The sequence below is a fragment of the Ciconia boyciana genome, chromosome 1 (assembly GCF_034638445.1).
Source record: "Ciconia boyciana chromosome 1, ASM3463844v1, whole genome shotgun sequence".
Classification (NCBI taxonomy): Eukaryota; Metazoa; Chordata; class Aves; order Ciconiiformes; family Ciconiidae; genus Ciconia; species Ciconia boyciana.
In genome coordinates this window covers 125,532,311-125,544,414 of record NC_132934.1, presented here as the reverse complement: position 1 = coordinate 125,544,414, position 12,104 = coordinate 125,532,311, and the positions used below count along the sequence as shown (strand labels likewise).

Sequence of the window (12,104 nt, the reverse complement as noted above, 5' to 3'; positions counted from 1 at the left end):
TGCAGTTACTGTCTAGAAGGAATACTCCGATGGCAATAGCAGCATTAGAATTCTTCATACACAAAGGAACTAATTAATTCTGGCATCAAATAAGAAGTGTGGGTAGTTAGTTGTTTTAAACCCCATTTCACAGCTAGGTGTAGGAGCAAGTAGGACTGTGTGCATAAGTAATATTATGGAAAGAAAGGTCAAGTGACTTGCGTGAGGTTAGACAACCAAGGGAGCAGCAGAGGCGAGGATTTGGACAGTCTCGGATTTACAGAATCACAGAATCGTATAGGTTGGAAAAGACCTTTAAGATCATCAAGTCCAACCATAAACCTAACACTGCCAAATCCACCACTACACCACGTACCTAAGCACCTCATCCAAACGTCTTTTAAGTACCTCCAGGGATGGCAACTCAACCACTTCCCTGGGCAGCCTGTTCCAATGCTTGACAACTCTTTCAGTGAAGTAAAATTTCCTAATATCCAATCTAAACCTCCCCTGGTGCAACTTGAGGCCATTTCCTCTCGTCCTATCACTTGTTACCTGGGAGAAGAGACCGACCCCCACCTCTCTACAACCTCCTTTCAGGTAGGTGTAGAGAGCGATAAGGTCTCCCCTCAGCCTCCACTTCTCCAGGCTAAACAACCCCAGTTCCCTCAGCCGCTCCTCATCAGACTTGTGCTCCAGACCCTTCCCCAGCTGCGTTGCCCTTCTCTGGACACGCTCCAGCACCTCCCTGTCTCTCTTGTAGCAAGGGGCCCAAAACTGAACACAGTATTCGAGGTGCGGCCTCACCAGTGCCGAGTACAGGGGGACAATCACTTCCCTAGTCCTGCTGGCCACACTATTTCTGATACAAGCCAGGATGCCATTGGCTTTCTTGGCCACTTGGGCACACTGCTGGCTCATATTCATATTGCAGGTTGATCTTTTGTTTATTAGATCATATTAGATCTTGAAGACTCTGTGGATATTGGTATGCTTTTATTGGCCAACTGCATGTTATGTCCCCATGGTTTTTAATCTTATCCTTTAAGGCCAACATTTGTTGTCAAAGATCATAACAACATACAGCACATTACATTTTAACAGATGATTCTGAAGTAAGGAGGTATATTTTCCTCTGCTGTCTCTAGTCTCATTGCTTCCAGTGCAATCCTATCCAGGATAAGGACACTGGAAATGTTAACAGACAAAAAGTTGCTGGGATTTTAACCACACCATCAAGTAGCAGTGCCATACACCTTTTTGTGTGTTGGCAACTCTGAGAAGAGCTGCACTGGTGTGGGAAACTGTGAGACAGTATTTTTGAAAGGGATACAGAAGGGAATGGAGGGAGAAGAAAGGCAGAATCACAGAATGGTTGAAGCAGGAAGGTACCTCTAGAGATTGTCTAGTCCCAGCCCCCTAGTCAAAGCAGGGTCACCTAGAGCAGGTTGCTCAAAGCATGTCCAGTCAGCTTTGGAATATCTCCAGGGATGGAGACTCCACAAACTCTCTGGACAGCCTGCAACCACCCTTACAGTAAAAATGCTTTTTTCTTATGTTTAAATGGAGTTTCCTGTATTTCAGTTTGTGTCTATTGTCTCGCTTTCTCACTAGGCACCACTGAGAAGAGCGTGGCTCCATCTTCTTTACACCTCCCATCAGATACTTATACATATTGATAAGATCCCCCCTGAGCCTTCTCTTCTCCAGGCTGAACAGTCCCGGCTGCCTCAGCCTTTTCTTGTACGAGAGATGCTCCTGTCCCTTAGTCATGTTCATGGCCCTTTGCTGGACTTGCTCCAGTACGTCTGTGTCTCTCATGTACTGGAGAGCCCAGCACTGGACCCAGCACTCTAGATGTGTCTCAACAGGGCTGGGTAAAAGGGAAGGATCACCTCCATCGACCTGACGGAGACATTCTGCCTAATGCAGCCCAGGTCGTTGTTGGCCACCTTTGCTGGAAGGGCACATTGTGTTCAGCTTGTCCTCCAGGACCCGAAGGCTTTTTTAAGCAAAGTTGCTCTCTGCTGATCAACTTCCAGCCTGTACTGGTGCATGGGGTTGTTTCTCCACATTCCCACTGCTCCACACTATGCATTCCCGTTGCTGTCTTATATGAAGGGCAACTACTGCTCCTCGCTGTCCTGGCCTGTTCTTCCTAAAATCCCTGCAGCACTCAAGTCATGTGAGCTATCCCACCACATCTCTGTGATCCCACTGAGACTGTAGCCCTACAACTGCACACAAACCTCTGATACCTCCTGTTTTTTTCCTATGCTGTGTGTGTTAGTGTGCAGGCACTTAGAGAGGCACTCCGTTGTGCTGATTTCCCAGAAAAAGTGTGAGAGCTTCCCCCATCATGCTGTCTTGTAGGCGCTTCCTTATTTGTGTGCATACACTTGGGATGGGCACCTTTCAGCCCTGTTTTTGATCACAAAGTCTCTCTTGCCCGCGTTACCCTGCAATCCTTGCTTGCCGTCCCGTTCCACCACTTCCTCACTTGATTGCAGGTCATCATCTCTCTCCCGTGCCAGTCCTAGTATAAAGCTCTCTTCACCAGGTTGGCCAGCCTGTTGACAAAGATGCTTCGTCCCACTTGATCAGGTGGATCCCATCTCTTCCTACCGGTCCCTGTTCCTCAAAGAGGGCCCCCATGATCATAACAGCTGAATCTCTACTGTTGACATTAGCTGCATAAGCAGATGTTGACACCCAGAATCTATCCATTCCTCCTCAAGCCCTTCCCCCTTACTGGCAGGACTGAAGAGAAAACCAAGCTTAATATGTTCCAGGTCTCCCCTGGCCATATGCTGGTGCTCACACTGAAGAGCAGCAGGTGTAATAATCGGAGGGTCTGAAAAGCCTTGACAGTGTCTCCACAACACCCTGTATCCAAGGCCTGAGCAAACAGTAAAAAAAAGATGATGGTTGGCAGGTGGAGACCTCTCTTCCCCGGAGCAGGGAGTCACCCAGTGCTATCACTCATAGCTTCTTCCTGGTGCTCCTGGGTATCTCAGGCTCAGCCAGCTCAGATGCTTCATTGAACACAACTTCCAGCCTCTCATCTGTTACTAGTGCACTGACTCTGTTCTGAAGGTGAAGGTCTGTGGGTGGAGCAGGTGTCTTCCTCCTGGTGCTAGAAGTCACCAGCTTCCAGCCTTCACTCTCACCGGCCTGCTAAGAACATACTCAGCCTATGCCTCCTTTGGTACAGTTGTGGGCTTGGGCTATTTTACCTGCAGGGTCTCAGAGAAGATCCAGTCACTCTCCTTTTGTCATCTCCAAAACTGCACAGTAGCTTCTCCTGCAGCTTCTCTACTGGCAACACAGATCTTCCACTAGTGCACACCTTTTGCAAGCAAGGAGACCATCACCCCTGCCCCAGCCTTCAGTGGGAGGTCCCAGGCACCCCTGCAGCCCCAGGCCTGCAGAGCTGCATCTTCCTCAGGAGCTTGGTCTTGGTTGGCACCTTTGATGTGCCAGGGGCAGCTGCTCCAGTGGGTGCTGGGGACCGTGCCCTGTGGCATGGCACCACTGTTGCTGAGCAAGGAACACTGTCCCCAGCAGAGTTTCTGGCCCCCTTCTCCATGCCCTTCTGCACAGAGTGCTGGACAGACTGCTGGGCAAACACCGTCTCTGCTGAAATTCAGCTGCTGGTGGGACACAGCATAGTTTAACTGAGGCTAGTGAGACTTGGTAGTGGACCTCGGCAGTCTCCAGGGTGAAACAGCAACCACAATGGCAGAATGCTTCTCATGTTTTTCCTTCACGTGATATGAAATAAATAATCTCATGAACTCCAGCAGACAGCCACTGAGTCTGGGAGTCTTTTTTCTTGTGTCATCTAGCCTGCTGAAGAGAAACTACTGCAAAGCAACCAGTGTCACTTCCCGTAGCCCTTGAATTTTCCAAGGCAGCCTCTCCTCCATCTGGCGCCTGCGTCATGCTGCTTAGTTTGAGATCTCATGAAATCACAGTTGCAGGCAGTATGATTGTTCCTTGAGATGCAACTTCAACACTAGGGAGGGCACTATCCACTCCTGTATTTGCTCCATATTCCTGGTTGCCTTAGTTCTTTGCTCCATTTAGTGATGTAAAAGGTAGGAATGGAAGTGCTTTGAACGAGTCCCAGGGGCTTCGGAACAGAAAAAGGAATATATCTGAGAAACGGAAGAGTATCTGAGAAGAGAGGAGTTATCAGCATGAGAGACCTCAAGCTGAGCGACTGAGAGTTGACATTCCTTCTATTTATTTATAAAATTTGTAACTGTGGAAATTAGCCTTAGAAGCTGTAGACCCATTACTGTTAGTTTTATCGTCCTTCTAAGACATACCCTGAGGCATTCCTGGAGATTGAATCCTATTGTACTTTGCAATAAGCCCATAATTGATTATGCTATGGAGCTTTAATATGGGTTGAGAAATGGAATCCAGAGTAAATACATTCAGAATTTTGCTAGCAGGCCAAATTTAAAACCAGTTTTCTGAACCTACCAGGATTATTCTTTCTCAGCTAATGATTTAATTTGAACTAGCCACCCTGAGAGGTGCAGTGTGTGAGTAAGTCCAGGCTATCTGCTTGCTGGGCTTCTTTAAAGAAGTTTATCCCGTCTACTTCACCTGTAAGTTTGTAAAGATAAAATTAGATTCTACCATTATTCATTATAGGACATTTTGGGTCCTGCTTGGTGCTTCCTTCAGTAATGCTTCAGATGCGTATCAACAATGCCATCACATACAAATTTTTTTGGTGGTTTTTTTAATTTCTGAAAAACAAGTACATTACACCATATTCTCAAAAATGAGGGAGAACTGAATTAGGTGGTGGTGGTAGTTGTCTTTATGTTTCTCAGCTTGAAATATAGCCCATGTAGCTTCCTAGTCTTCCTTAGATTTTTTTTTTCAGTTCATTCATTTGATGAAAATCTATCCTTTCTAAAAGAAGCTTGTTCATTTTGCTCATTAATGAGGGATGAGAGGGATGTTGGTCTCTTCTCTCCCTTTCATTAGAAAGGTTCCTCTTTCCTTTTCTCAGTTGCTAAGGACCATATTAGTTCCTTTGATATGCAGGTGGCTCCTGCTGACTGTAGCTAATTCCAGGGTTTAAAGTGGGCTAACTTGTACATCTGGTAGAAATTGAAGTTTCTTAAAGCACACCGTTTGCTATCTAGGAGGCATCCTAAACAAGCAAACTCAATGATGTTGGTACAAGCAAAAGAAATTTTGTTCAGAACTGACAGAATTAGCACTGTTTTCTGACCATTTTAAATCCTGGATTTGTTTCTGGACTGAAATCTCTAAGGCAGAACTTGTTTGTGAGATTCAGGCTTCAGAGTTGGTGTGAGTGGGGGTTTTTTGATTCACAATATATATTTATTTGAAAATACTCCTCATGAAACGTTGTTATTGTCTGTGCATGGTCTTAAGGGAAAAATAATTAGTTTCATATTTCCCACTGGAAAAGAACTCTCTCTCTCTCCTTTTCTCACTTTCTCTCTTTCTCTCTCTTTCTCATCAATAGCTAAAAAATTGGTTATTTCCCCAGAACTACTACACCAGTGGGTCTGCTCCATTAAAAAGTGATACACGAGGATTGTGTGTTTCTATGGCCAACGTGCTAATTCTGGTAAAGTCTCCTTTCACATGTTCTTATCAAATGTGATGATACTGTATTTTTGTTTTCTATGACCAGGTAAGAGGAACAAATGGAAACTAAAGAGACAAAAATTGGTCATGTCAAATTGGAGAGAGCTGCAATGAAAGAGAAACTTTATTTCACGGTTTGAGCTCTTCCTTAATTAGCTTCACTGTAAAAGGACACATGATATCTTTGGCACATAATGTTTGCAGCTGCACATAGGTCAAGATGCAGCAATAGACATATGTGGGAAGACAAGACATAGGTCATGAGGAGTACAACAAAAACCCCTTAACATAAGCTTCTTTAGCAAGCATAGCAATATTGCATTTGAATCAAGCTTTGGATCAGCTGGCAAGTTAAATTGAAATAAAAGTGAATATTTGGTAAATTTTGTAAGAAAGACCTGTTCCTCCTAAACACCAAACTTGGTCAAAGTCTGGAAATGCATATTTAGTGTTATGCAATAAACTTAAACTTTAATGTTATCCTTTCTCACTTTTTATCTGCACTTGCATTGCTCCAGGGAGACCTTGCATGTAAACTACCTAATTTTTGGTCTGGCACTGGGAGGTTCTTACGTCTGCATACAATAGCTCTCTGCAAAGCTTTGCCATACGAAAATGTTTTTCCCATTTGAAAACACCACCTAGAGCTGTTTGAAACAGGAGTTTCAATTTGATCATTAAAACTTGAGGGTTTCACGTCTGTTAAGGGAGTTTTTGTTTCTGCTGCAACAGAGGGTTGACTGCAGAGATTCTAGCAGAAAAGGCTTGTTGGTGTGAACAAATGCAGATCAAGATGTAAAATCATTGCCATCTGTTTTGTACGAAGGAAGAACCAAGATTTGGAGGGCAGAGTCTAGCAAAACTGTTCCTTGTAAACTATATGGCTTTGCTGGATGGAGTGACAAAGCACTGCATGGAGATGAGGCACTGGTGATGTGCAACTGAGCTGAGCTTAGCGCTTGAGAAATGGAGCTGGCATTCCCTAGGACAGCTCTCTCCTGGTTTCTTTCATACAGACCCATTTTAACTTTCCAGAAGGCCTCGATACACCCCCCTGCAGTGATTGCGTTGCTTGATTGTGTTGATGCCTATTACCAAAGTGGATGATCTTCCATTGTCTTTGCGGCATGAGAGGAAAAAGAAATGGCCTCAACAGTTAGTGTCTTGGCATCTTGCTTGTGTAGGGCAGTGACCCCCTTCTTGCAAAAACTCATGTAGGGGCAGGAAACTATGGATAGGCTGATAGATGGTACCGCTCCTTCCTGTGGGAAGCACTGTCTCTCATACCTCAGGAGCTACATGCACACACACAGAGGGTTATCTATGTGTAAATATGTACGTCTGTATTTAAAATGCACAAATTTGGAGGGACAGTGAGTAGCCTTTACTCCCTGATATGTTTTTACGTGCATCTCCAAGGATGCTCAACAATGTTCTTTGCACTAGCATCAAAGAGGAGATTTCTTGATTTTGAAAGAGTGACTTACAGCTAAGAATTTTGATTCTCCTTCTCATTTGTAACCTGGCATATTTCCACCACACACCCCCCCGCCGCCCCATTTGTTTGAAGTGGAAAAACAGCACTGATGAAAAAGTCTGTATTAGAATGATATCTTCCTCCCCCCCATATACTTCATTGTAATTCATCAGTGTATTTATGAGGTCTTTATTAAGACAGGCCAGATTTATTTTTCATTTGTGTTAAATTGTTTATGCCCTTTTAAAAGTGCACTGTATCCTCAGCATTGGGCTTTTGGTTATCTGCCTGACAATGATGAAGTGTTATGTCCTAACAAGTGCATAAGGATCTTGTCCTGGTGCATATTCTGTGCTATTTGTGAAATGATAGTGATAAGGAGAGACAGACAGACACAGAATGGATCAGGTGTGCATATATCTTAATTTTGGTCAATTGCTCAAACCAGTCCAAGCTGGTGGTGATCAGTGATTACTGGCTTCTTTGACAAACCAGGCTTCCCAAAGGAGTCTCATCCCATTTAGGTGATTAAATCAGGGTCATATTTGCAAAAGAACTCATTGCCGATTTGCAAAGAGTGCTTACGAAGATCTGCTTGCTTATTTTGGTGCCTGGATGACAGCTGATTCATCCAACGAGAGGGCTGCTACCAGTCTTATTTCTAGTAAGTTATTACTTTACTAGTAAGTAGCTTCTAATTGGTATGCAGAGTCTGGAGTGAATTTACTCATTTTAAAGATGCTGGTCAGGTTCCTGGGCTTGCGTGCTCTGGCTAGCCTCTGGCTAGCCTGGGAATCCAATAGGTACCTTGCCGGCATGCTGCAGCTTTTCCAAGGGAATATGTAAGAGTAATTAACAAAAGCCTCTGATTGCCTACACTAGTAGGATCTGTGCCATTCCAGGCCTCTCATGGTTGATGAAAAATCACTCACCACAGAGGCCAGCAGCCTCAGCAAAGAGGGCAGAGCGTGGCTAGGGCTGGGGTCTGGGGTATGTCTTCCTGGGCGGGAGGGGACAGTTGCAGCCTAACTCTGCCCACACCTTAAAGTATGAGCCAGCCACGGCAGGTGAGCTCCTTAGGAATGGGCAGGGCTGAATCCGAGCTCTCAAGTCATGAGAGGCATCATGCAACACAGGTGGGAAAACCAAAACTGTTGCGTGCTAGTGTCGCAGTATCAGCCCTGCAAATGCTGCTCATGACTATTTCCTCCTTTGGCAAGAAGAGGAAGACTTCTGTGCCTCCTAGGGAACTTCCTCTGTGTCTCCCTCAGGAAAATGGGCCCTTTAACTCAGAGACAAGGACGGCAGCAAAAAGAGTCTATGGACTGTAGCCCTATGGCCACTTGAAGTTCTTAGCTTAGCTGGTCTTGATGGATGGATCAGATCTGATTTAAAACAAGAGAATAAGTGCTATTGATGCTTCTCTGCTATATTTTTTTTTCTCTCAAACCTTCCAAGAAACAAGGCTATTCTGAATCTTTTCTCCATGTTAATGAAAACAGCCTCGGGATTTTTTCTCACCCAGTTCCACACTTTGCCTTGTCATCATATTAGAGAGCAGCACAGCATGGAGAAGAAGTAGAAGAAATCTCACTATGTGAAGAACACGAAGGGAGAGTGACACAGGTTAGAAGATGTCTATCAAATCAGCTTATTGCCATGGAAGGCAAAGGGAAGCACATGGCCATTAATTTGGGGAAAGAATAGATGTGATTTCCCACTCTGACTGAATGGTTTTTTGCAGCATACACTTCAAGGTTTCAAGAAAGTTGGTTTTGATTTACAGCAGAGAAAGGAAAAGAAGAGTGGAGGCCATTGTGTTTAAACCTCATCTGACTAGCAAGTACAGCCATTGATCAGATAATCATTTCGGCGCTAGATTTTGCCTTTTCCTTTTCTACATGCGATTTTCCCTGGAAATGAGCCGAAAGAAACTGCCTGGCCAGCTGAGAAGATAGTGTCATGCATACCCAGATGACTTTCCCTGGGCCCATGTTACACAGAGTCTGTGCTATTTATGATGCTGCAGGTGGGGGGAGTCAGGACTATCCTGCCTTCTCAGTTCTTGTGTCCAAACTATGGAGGGAAAACAGCAGCAAAAGAAGGGTGTCTTCCAAGACATTGGCCAGAGCTCCAGCTTTTTATAGCCATCAGCTATATAATGCCGGCTTGTGATTACTTAGGGTATCGTATTTATGGCAAAGTGACATATGAAGCAATACTTGACACCTCTTAGTTTGTCAGTAAGATAACTGAGATCCTTAAGAGCTCCATTACCTAAGCTGCAGAGTCATCATCCTCCTTCTGATTACCTATGGAGAGCTGGGATGGGTAGCTGACGCACTAAAGAGGACACCTTGTGTCTTACCACGTTGGAGTTTGGAAATTCTGCGCTTAAGCTGCCTTTGCAGGATCTCATGTGGCCAGAGCATAATTGAATAATTTGGTTCCAGGGCAAATTTGAAAATTAAACAAGGACTTGAGGGAGTGGCCCCTACGGAAATGATGTCAACGAACAAACAGCATCAGAGGATTTCAGTGATGTTTGTATAAGGAGGATAATGTTTGCTTGATTCTTGTGGGCTTTAACTGGCTGTCATCCTTCTACAGCAAAGCAACAGAAACTAATTGAAAGAAACCAAAACCAAATAGAGGTGTGATAAGCCCTTGGGAATTTGAAATTCAAGTTGTATGGCACAATTTTGATAGGATACATCATGTCACATGGAAGATTTCTGTTTGTTATTGGAGCAGTGTAATTTTTAGAAGATAATTTCCATTGGAGATGCTTTTGTTTGCCTGTTGAGAACTCACTGTTGCAACTCAAGTATGTTAAAAATGAGCAAAGTGGTAGATTTCTATTCTAAGATTTGTAATTTCTTTTTAATTCAAGCCACTAGCAAAGCTTTGGGGTGAGTCAGTTAAAGGAATTAACGACAGTTTCTTCCTGGATGCAGTTCCTTTAATATAGAGGGACCGCCCAAAGACGTTGTTCCCAAGGGAGTCACACAACAGTCAGTGGCCCTCTTTGCCAAACTTCCAAGCCCTTTCCAGACTCTAAATATCCATTCTCTCAGATATTTCTCAGGGTCCTGCCATCAGCAATTCTGTATCCGTCTCTGAGGTTTTCTTTTTGCTTCCTTCTTTTTTTTCCTGCATTTGCATTTTTTTCTTTCTCTTCTGCATTTGTGTACATACAGACACAGAGCCCTCTCTTAAAACTATATGTAGCAAACCTCATCCTTCCATGCAATTCAGATTCCTTAGAAGCTTCAGACGTTTTCATCTGGGCCTTGACATGAACCCATGTTTTGGCTGGAGGGTGCTATTGCTTCAGCAAGCTAATTTAATAAAAGAGCTTATGGCTTCTCACACCTTAAATGAAGGGTAGATGTTTCACCCAAATATGTTTAATCCAGTCAGAATGCCATTGCAAGTTTAAATATGTTTTCTGATGCTTAAACTATAAGGTTGAAAATGGAGATTACCTTTTATTCCTTGGAAGTACAGTGTCTGGGACAGAGGGGCCGTAGTCCCATTTCAGGTACGCAGGTGCTATTTGTACCACTGCACGATACCGAATAGTGATAATACAGTATAAAATGTTTTTCCAAGTAGAGACTGGAACTCACAGCCCTTGCAAAAGAGAAAGCATTTCTGTCTGTACTTCATGCCTGTCCTCCATGAGCCTGAATTCAGAGGGCATATGGAAAAATGTCAAAAATTCCCAACAGAGAAAATCTTACGTGAAGAAGAGCAAAATGTTAAAGATGCAGCGTGAGAAGCTTCATAGCAGCAGCCCTCACTTCCACTCAGGCAACCCTGAGGGCTGACCCCCACCCCAGAATTTAACTGCAACTTCTCCTAGTCCTTTTTGAGCAGATCACTAGCAACACTGTTCTGCCTTTGCATGGCTGTGCGTCACTGAGCTACTGTGAGCGTTTTCCAGGATTAACTCTGCTCTGCTCCTCAATTGGTTTCAATGGGTTTAGCAAGCCTTTTTTTAGCCAGCGTGGAGAAGCTAATGCTCTTAGTTCTCAAGCTTTTTAAAAAGTGCACGAAGCCAGATCATCCCCTCCCAGTTTTGCCACAGAAAGGATGTAGCTAGCAGAAAGCCCCCAAAGATAGTTTGAAATCTCTTGGAGGAAAGCGAATGGAGCTTAAGAGACCTCAGCCTTCAACCTCCTTGTCCTCTCAAGACACAGCAAAGGCTGTGCCGTGTTCGTGAAGGGCTCTGTCAAATCCTGGAGAACTGCGCAGGACAGTCCCATTCCCCGGAAAACCGAGGGGGAAATAACTCAGAACAGAAAATTCATGATTCACAGTGAGACAAATTCCTGATGATGACTCTCTTAAATTCAAGGCTGACCCAGAGAATTAATTTTCCTGTTTCCAGAGGAAGGGGGTTGAGGGAGAAGCCCAAGAGATTGGCTCTACGCACAAAGGCCCCAGCAACTTCACCTAGTCAGTGTTGGTCTTCCTAGCCCAACAGGGAACATTAGTCATGTTGGACAGGTCAGCTTTTTGCTCTGCAAAGAAATACCTCCCTCTTTCCCTTCCTCACAACCTCTCTGACCAGGAAATTATTCAGGCACCACCAGGAATTCTCTGCAATTTAGCAGGAGTCTCTTCAGCCTCGGCTCCCTGCCTGTGATACAGCCTGGGGGAGTAACCTCTGCAGACCTCCTGCGCTGCATGTGAGGAACGGCGCAGCGGACCGGGTACCCTTCTCTGTGTCTTTATTGTCGGTGTTATTGCTGACTGCTCGTCAGAGCAGCAGTGCTCTGGCTTTGAGCAGAGCCTTCCAGTCACACCCAGGCTGAGCAAGCTAAAATCAGAGTAACTTCAGTCTTCCAAATATTAGTATGTCGGGGTTTGGACTGACACAACAATCATTTGGATCCAGATCCTGCTATATCGAAACACCAAAGGTCAGGAAACAGGACAGAGGTTTAAATTCCTTCCAAATTTCCATAAAGAAGACAAGGCAAAACACAACCAA

The 12,104-nt window shown here is 44.5% G+C and overlaps 1 long non-coding RNA gene across 3 annotated transcripts in view; it reads left to right on the top strand.

Moving 5' to 3' along the window:
- Positions 1-12,104, top strand: part of LOC140645003 (uncharacterized) — an 88,149-nt gene that overhangs the window by 60,974 nt on the left and 15,071 nt on the right. The window lies entirely within an intron of this gene.